This window comes from Candoia aspera, chromosome 9 (assembly GCF_035149785.1).
Source record: "Candoia aspera isolate rCanAsp1 chromosome 9, rCanAsp1.hap2, whole genome shotgun sequence".
Classification (NCBI taxonomy): Eukaryota; Metazoa; Chordata; class Lepidosauria; order Squamata; family Boidae; genus Candoia; species Candoia aspera.
In genome coordinates, this window is record NC_086161.1 from 24,079,756 (window position 1) to 24,088,270 (window position 8,515).

General features: G+C 47.0%; 1 pseudogene; it reads left to right on the top strand.

Annotated features, from left to right (window-relative positions):
- Positions 1 to 2,346: 2,346 nt before the first annotated feature.
- On the top strand, positions 2,347 to 8,206 carry LOC134502896 (leucine-rich repeat LGI family member 3-like; annotated as a pseudogene).
- Positions 8,207 to 8,515: the final 309 nt, after the last annotated feature.

The window sequence follows — 8,515 nt, forward strand, 5'->3', positions numbered from 1 at the left end:
TGGTTTTTTTGAGGTTTAGCTGCAAGCCAGCTTTTGCACTTTCTTCTTTCACCTTCATCATAAGGCTCCTCAGTTCCTCTTCGCTTTCAGCCATCAAAGTGGTATCATCTGCATCTCTGAGATTGTTAATGTTTCTTCCAGAGATTTTAACTCCAGCCCTGGATTCCTCAAGCCCAGCTTGTCGCATGATGTGTTCTGCATACAAGTTGAATAGGTAGGGTGAGAGGATACAGCCCTGCCGTACTCCTTTCCCAATCTTAAACCAGTCCGTTGTTCCGTGGTCTGTCCTTACTGTTGCTGCTTGGTCGTTATACAGATTCTTCAGGAGGCATAGTTCTAGTTCTAATCTAGACAAAATCATGGTGATAGAAGAGGAGAGAAGCAGACTCAAGTTTTGAAGACATCTTTGGGATACAGATTAACAATCTTCATCAAGAAATCTGGTGGGGCAGAAGTGAATCTTGAAAACATCTGTTGAAGCTGTTTACCACAGTACATCTATATATCTCAGCAAATTAAATCCTTGGAATGAGAATTTATGTTTCTGTCTGTCTGTCTGACTGACTATCCCTGCGAAATGTCCACCTGCATAAAGGTCAGGCTTATTAGAGGCTTCTCTGGGCTGGAGCCCTTTAAGAGCTGCCCAAAATGCCAGTCTCCATGCGCTGTGAAAATCAGTGCCAGCTTCTCTTTGCTAGAACCTGATCAGAATGTCAGTCTGGGAAGGAAATGCAGTTGAGACAGACGTTTATTCAGTAAGATACAGTCTGTAAGTTCCATAAAATGATATTGGAATAAAGTTCTTAAATAATTTCTGGCTGGCATATAAAAATCTGTGGAAATTGCCAGGTGGGATAATACATGAACTTCCATATCTTAAGTGGCTTTTAAAAAATCCTTTTTCTCTTGCAATTAAGAGAAATAGTTAACTCAATGAGTTAAGCTGCCGCTCCTTCCCTCTCGGCGCTGCGGAATTTCGGGGGCTTTCGGCTCTTTAGGCCCGTTTGACCAACCCCCCGCCTTGCTGCTGGTGGGGCTGAGGTGGACAAGGATCGCCTGGGCTTAATTTAAGTAGCCCGGGCTTGGATTCGTCGGTCTTCCCCGCCTGGACTTGGGTGCCTGGACTGGCGGTGAGCGGCGGGCTGCGGCGGGCGTCGGGAGGTCCCCGGGGACTCTGCGGCCCGCGGGCTGGTGCGGCGAGCTGAGCGGGCCGGAGCCGGGCGACGCGGCGGCCTCGACGGCGTGGAGGGGTGGCCTGAGCGTCTCCGCGGTTCCGGACGAGCCTCGGCAACGGGGCTTGGGGGGCTCACGACGACTGCGGCTTGCGGCGAGGGGCGGCGGGCCTGGTGTTTTTCTGGCCCCTGGGCCTCGGCAGCGAGGCTGGCCTGGCAGCGGTCGGCGGAGTGGCGAGCCGCCAGAGCGACGAGCCCTGGATGGGACGGCCGCCCGGGCCGGGCCTTGGTGGTCGTGGCGACTCTGCGGCGTGTGGTGAGGAGCGGTGGGCCTGGGGCTCCCTTGGGTGGGTGGGTGGGTGGGTGATGTAGAAAATGTAGGGGGAACCTTACCAAAACATGGCCCCTTATCATCTTGTTCTTTTTCCTCAGGTTCATTGAGAACAATGACATCCAGTCTCTGTCAAAAAATGCCTTTCGTGGGCTTAAGTCCCTGACGCATCTGTGAGTTTTCACTTACACCAATGCACACAGCTCATTTCACACCCATCTGGCTAAAGAGTCTGGAGCCTAAGATAATTTTTCTCTCTTGGTAGCAAGTCAAAGAAAACATGGTATCTATCCTCGCGGTGATCAGGACCTCTGAGATGAATTAAGTCTTCAGATTTTTGGAAGAATTCTTCCCCTGAGAAGGAGGCTTCTGTTTTTCTACCTCATTTTCAGGGTTCTAGAATTTCTCTACCTTGAATGGTGGAGTATTTTTGAACCTTTTGTCTTGCTGCAAAGTGGAAGAGAGTACTGGGATTTTTTTTTTCAGTTGTACAACTCTTCACGACTCTTAAAAAGGATGAACCTTTGCACATTGAAGAATCTTTCAAAAAGCATAGCTGCAGCTTGCAACTTTGCACATTGAAGAATCTTTCAAAAAGCATAGCTGCAGCTTGCAACTTCCATTGTTCAGTCTTAATGTGAGGACAATGAAATGTTTGGCACAAAACAGCTGTCCTTCCTTTCTTTCAGATCTTTGGCCAACAACAACCTGCAGACGCTGCCCAGAGATCTCCTGAAGCCTTTGGATATACTTAGTGATCTGTAAGGCCCTCTTAGGTTGGGAATACTTTAAAAATAACAGTAACAGGAATAATAGCATGTGGGTGGCCATTAGGGGTACTAGATGGGCAAGTGACATCATGGGCAACATGACATCATCATGCAAATTACACAAATTACATAATTTGTGCCCTTTGCACAATGACCTCATGATGCATGAAACATCATTGTGTATTCTACTAGAGGCCTATGGTAATCTGGCTAATTCTTTCTGAAAGTAGAAATGTCTTTGGGGCTCTGTCTACCCATACGATTGTTAATTTCGTCAACAGTAGGTCATCGAGACTGCATCCAAAGATTAGCTTTAGTTAAAAGAACTAAGGCAAAGTCTTTGGGTGAATCCAGCCAACTGGGACAATTTAAGTCCAAGTTCCAAAATCAATGGGTGTGAATAATGAATGGAATATGAGGGAACATGGTTTAAACACACATCTATTATTTTTGCACTGAAACCAGAGAGACTTAGAAACAAGAATGTGTAACTTAAGTATGACTGGATAGGATTCCAGGTTTTTAAAGATGTAAATTGCATATTCGCTTAGCCCAGCTGCCTAGCCATTAAAAGAATGATGTGCTGAAAGTGAGAGAACTGGAGCTGAATTCCCACTTACCCAGGGGGCACTAGAGCAGGGCACAGGGCCAGAAGACATTGACTTAATTGGCTGTAGAGAGACCTTTCAGATATGTAACAGGACGATCCAAACCTTAATTTGTGTAACACAAACACTTCATTAAAAAAGGACAGTATTGGGCTATGTTAGGGATTGTGCATCATTCTCTGTCCTCATCCTCATTCTGCTGATTAATTACCAGGGACCAGTTCAGGAATCATCCTAACGTAGATGGCAAACAATGAGGTCATAACATTCCCCAGCCATGTGTGTGGTTTAGCTTTTACCGACTACCCAACCAGTGATAGGTTTATGGTTCAATACGCAAATGCAGCAAATGGGTTAATTCAGTAAAGCAAGTTGTCCGAAGGCAGCTCTTGATGGTCTTACAGTCAAAGAGAAAGATGGGCCATTAGTGCTAGAACCAAATTTTCATTTCTAGTTCAGCCCCACGGTAGAGCTGACTCCATTTCCACACTTGGTTTGTTTCTTTGGGGACTACATAGGGCAGCCTTTCTCAATCTTTTGACCCTGGAGGAACCCTTGAAAATTTTTTCAGTCCTCAAGGAACCCCTGCACATTCAGGCTCAAATAGAGGCCAGGAATCACAAAATGATTCTATTCGTTGCATGGGTAGGCCTGTACATGTGCATTAATGGTGTTCTTAAACTAAAGAATGAAACATACCTCTTTAATGTGAAGTTGCCTGAATTTGAAATATTCTTTAAATAAATCATGATTTCCCAGGGAACCCCTAGTGACCTCTCGTGGAACCCTAGGGTTCCATGGAACCCTGCTAGAGAAACCCTGATATAGGGCCTTGTCTTTAGAGTTGAGCTGGAGAAGGTCATTGATGGTCCTCAAATTTTCCCTCCCCATAGAGACCTTCGAGGGAATTCTTTGACCTGTGATTGCAAGATCAAATGGTTGGTAGAATGGATGGAGAACACCAACACAAGTATGCCTGCCATTTTCTGTGGTGGTCCCCCCCAGTACCAAGGCCAGAAGATCCGAGAGCTCCCTCTGAAGGACTTTGACTGTATCACCACAGGTAGGAAGGGATGTCTTTGCATGGCCGTCTAAGAAATGGCATCAGAACTCATAAATCAGGTCAAGAATTTGGTTTATCAGAGTTACATTCATGTTCTCCAGCTGCCTCTGGAGCTCAGGGTGAGGTTGCCATCATTTTTTCCTTAACAACCACCATGCATTTGTTAAAAGCTAGCTAGTAAAATGAGGATTTGCTGGTGAAACTTTTCCTATTTCCACTTCTTTCTGCTAGGAGAAGTCACAGACAAAAGGATGGATTCATTTGTAAAATTACAGGATTTTACGTCAGTTAACCTAAAAAGTATTATGGACATTATTTGACAAATTTTCAGTGAGGCTACTGGAATTTCTAAAAAAAAAAAAAGATTGCATATAGAAAATGAGGCCCAGATGCCAGTCTGCCTTATGATCAGCTGGTGTTTTAAATATAGCACAAATATTTTAAAAAACACAACAGCAGAGTACTGGGCATCAAATAGGACAATACAATTCCCTGGATTGGATGATATCCAACCAGTGGTTGAAAACAGCTGAAAAGCTGCACAACTGGGGAGAAAATGTTTTGGAAACGGAGGTGCCATATGAGTATGGCACTGTGACTGCTGCCTCGGAGCGGGTCTTTGGGAAGCAAGGGGCAAGACTTGACTGAAGCCATTAATAAAATAAATACAAATGAAAAGTTTTGAAGGGACTATGCTGATGACACTCAAGGCTTTGGTGCATGTGAAGACATCCACAGGAGGGGTCAGAACAGTCAAAAGGGCAGCTGTGCCCCCATGATTGAAGCCCCATGTGTTGCATGTAAAACCAGGGTGAGTGTGAAGGTCGTGATCCTGTTTGTTATTAATTCAAAGACTCTTGCCACAAGCCATTAAAGGATATGGAAGAGATCTTTATTTAATACAAGTGATCATTTCCAATGCAAAGACTAGACTAAAAAGCCCGTGCAAAATGTCAGTTACATCTTCAACCTTTGCACCACCCCACTCCCAGATGAGGAATTCACTCTGTGACAACCCCTCCTTTCTTCTCACAGTTCTTTCATTCCTTAGTCATAAATCCTTCACTAACAAGCTGATAATGCCATGCCATTTGTGTCAGCCTTGTACCAGCCGTTCGACTAAGCATCCTAATCAACAATCCTAATGGTCCTACATGCCTAACTAATAACTACAAAGCATTCCCAACAACCCTGCAGGTATGCTAAACTAATTACTGCAAATCCCATTACCAAATAGTGGCAGGATCTTCCATCCTGACAGTGAGCCTTTGATCACGTGGTCCTGGCCACCAACTTGACTTTTTTGACCTCTATTGTGGATGCCCCTAGCTCAGGGGGATCCTTGGATGGAAACCACATTTTGTGGTTCTGGTATCTTGATTGTAAATTCCTCCAGGTTTTATGGGAGCCCCTTAAACATGATTGGTTCTTCTCCCCCACCCCAGACTTTGTGGTGCACCAGGTTCTGCCCTTCCAGTCTGTATCTGCTGAGCCCTTCACATATTCCAGCGACCTCTACGTGGCTCTGGCCCAGCCAAGCTCCAGCAGCTGTACCATCCTGAAGTGGGACTACGTTGAGCGCAAGCTACGAGACTTTGACCGCATCCCTGGTAAGGCACAGCTGCAGGGCAAAAGGGGACATCTGTTCACCCTGGTGTGGTTGGAAGGCAACAGATTGGGCACATACAGCAAGGGAAAGGTTGAGGACCCATTCACAGTGTGGGGTGAGGAATCTTTAGGGAGGAAGGTCACCTCAGGCTGTGAAAAAGAGATCCCCTGCAGATTTATTTAAAAGACTTATATGGCTGCCTATCCCAACCATTTAAAACAAGAACAGCACAAATGAATGAATGAATGAATGAATGAATGAATGAATGAATGAATGAATGAATGAATGAATGACAACCACAAGCAATGCAGTGCCATACTATCAAGGTCTGACTCAGAACCCCCCAAAATATACAAACCATCATACAAACCAGTCTCACCAGATATCCTGGTCCAAGTCTTGGTCAAATCTTTAAGGTTTTATAGGAGGCCACGAGGGATCAGATCACGGGAGAAGCATTGTTCCACAAGGCAGATGCTGTGGCAGAGAAACAGGTCTTCTGCTTTCCGTTGGATGTCACTGCTTCATAGAAGAGACCCAAAATTTGCCCACCCTGTTGGATCGGACAGGATGGTTGGATGAAGTTTCTCAAACTCAAGCTAGCTTTGCTGCATTCTAAAAGTGCAAGTCCATGTTGGCTGGGAAGGCCATCTGGCAAAGAATTCTGGGAGCTGTAGTCCAACATCTTCAGAGGGTGCAGGATTAGGGAAGGTTGCATTACGGGCACTGTACACATTTTCACCAACACCCATTTGTTGTGGGGGGGAGGACTGCATTCAGAACAAATGCACAATTCTTCTCTCCGATGTAAGAATCTGGCGGCTCTATGCACCCTGGATATTCTAGACCGTGGTTCTCAACCCTGGCAACTTTAAGATGGGTGGACTCCAACTCCCAGCTAGCGATGCTGGCTGGGGAATTCTGGGAGCTGGAGTCCACCCATCTTAAAGTTGCCAGGGTTGAGAGCCACCCTTCCCCCCTTCCTTCCTTCCTTCTCCCTCCCTCCCTTCGATTTATGAGATGCTCCATTCCAAAATGTCTCTAAGGAGCTTACAGAAATAAAGTAAAAAGGATTCAAAGAAAAATTCTCCCAAACCCAGTAACAGCCGACTGTCTAGCTCTTGGCACACTGCGGGAATCAGACCTAGCAACCACATTCTGCAAACAGTCGTTACAGAAAGTTCACTTCCGTTTTCCTAACATTATCTCAGATTACGTTTAAATTGCCTGCCTTGGGTGTTTGACTTCTTGCCCTGACTTACGCTGCCTTCCACCATGGGGTCTTCTCCCCAGGCCCTCTCCTAAAAGGCACGGGGACCAGAACCTGTCCCTTGCCATCCATAGGGTTTCAAAGGGGCCTCCCCAGATGTGTCGTTCCCTGGAAATGTTAGCCTGCAGCTCCCCATTACCGCAGCAGGAGGGGATAAGAGGCGTAGACACTCCTCTCGGCAGGTGCGAGAGTAAGGAATTCCACTTGGCAGGTCCCAAGGTCACTCTTTGGGTATCCCGTATTTAAACGATAGCGGCGTTTCGATCAGGTGAGAATCTCAGTACTGGACCTCGACCCCCATCCTCTCCCGCCAGCTCGCTCACCTACTCAGACGGGCACAGAGGACGTTTGGGCTCCTTGTGATGCAGCGGTGCTCACAGAGCGCGCCTGCTGTCGGTCGGTGTTCTGTGCTGACCCTTTCCAATTCTCTCTTGCAGCTCACTCAGCGGTTTACTGCAAACCGATTGTGGTAGAATCCCACCTGTACGTTGTGGTGGCTCAGCTTTTTGGGGGCTCCTATATTTACCGCTGGGACACCAACATTGACAAGTTCGTTAAGGTCCAAGATATTGACAGCCAGAAGATCCGGAAGCCCAATGACATCGAGGCCTTCCAGATCGACAATGAGTGGTTCTTTGTCATCGCCGACAGCTCCAAGGCGGGTTCTACCAGCCTGTATCGCTGGAACCAGAATGGCTTCTATTCCCACCAAGACCTGCACTCGTGGCATCGTGACACCGATGTGGAGCACCTGGAGGTAGATGGGAAACCCCGACTGATCATCTCTAGCAGCTCCCAGGCCCCTATCATCTACCAATGGAATCGCTCACAGAAGCAGTTTGCCCACCTGGGTGACGTCGCAGAAGTAATGGATGTTTAGATGGTCAAGCATTTCCAGATAGAGAGAGACAACTACCTGTGTCTGAGCCGTTACATTGGTGATTCCAAGGTGGTCAAGTGGGAAGGGCTGCGATTCACAGAGGTGCAGAACCTGCCCTCTCGAGGCTCCATGGTGATGGAGCCTTTCCAGATATCTCAGCATCGTTATATGGCTCTGGGTAGTGACTTCTCCTTTACCCACATCTACCTTTGGGATGAAGACAAGCAGAAGTTTGTGAAGTTCCAAGAACTCTCTGTCCAAGCTCCACGAGCTTTCCAGCCTATCCCTTTGGAGGACATGAGTGTCCTCCTGGCCCCCAGCTTCAAGGGGAACACACTGGTTTACAAGCGTATTGTGGTAGACCTCAGCTTGTAGGACGGCTGAGTCATTCCTCACCTCCCCCCAACATGCACCACAGCAGCCCTGCTCTACTGCTGAAAGCACTTGCAGCATTCCGTGGCAACTGGCCCTGGTGATCACCGGGACACAGTTCCTTACTCCCTCTCTTCTGCTTGCATCCTATTCAGCTGTTCCGCCTGTTCCTCAAAAGCTCGGTAGAATATGGAAGGACCGTATCAACGGGCATATTTGCAAGACCCCTGGATCGCGGGCTTTTGGGTCCATGCAACAGGAAACACATTTCTTCACCCAGCCCCAGATTTAGTTGCACAAGTGTGAGCACTACAACAGTTGCCCATAAATTGTGTCCAGCGACACGCACTAGTGTATTCTCACAGTATATCCTATCTCGACTAGTATATCCTCACAGCTTACTGAATCCTTTTACAGATATGCAAATGACTTTTGGAGGT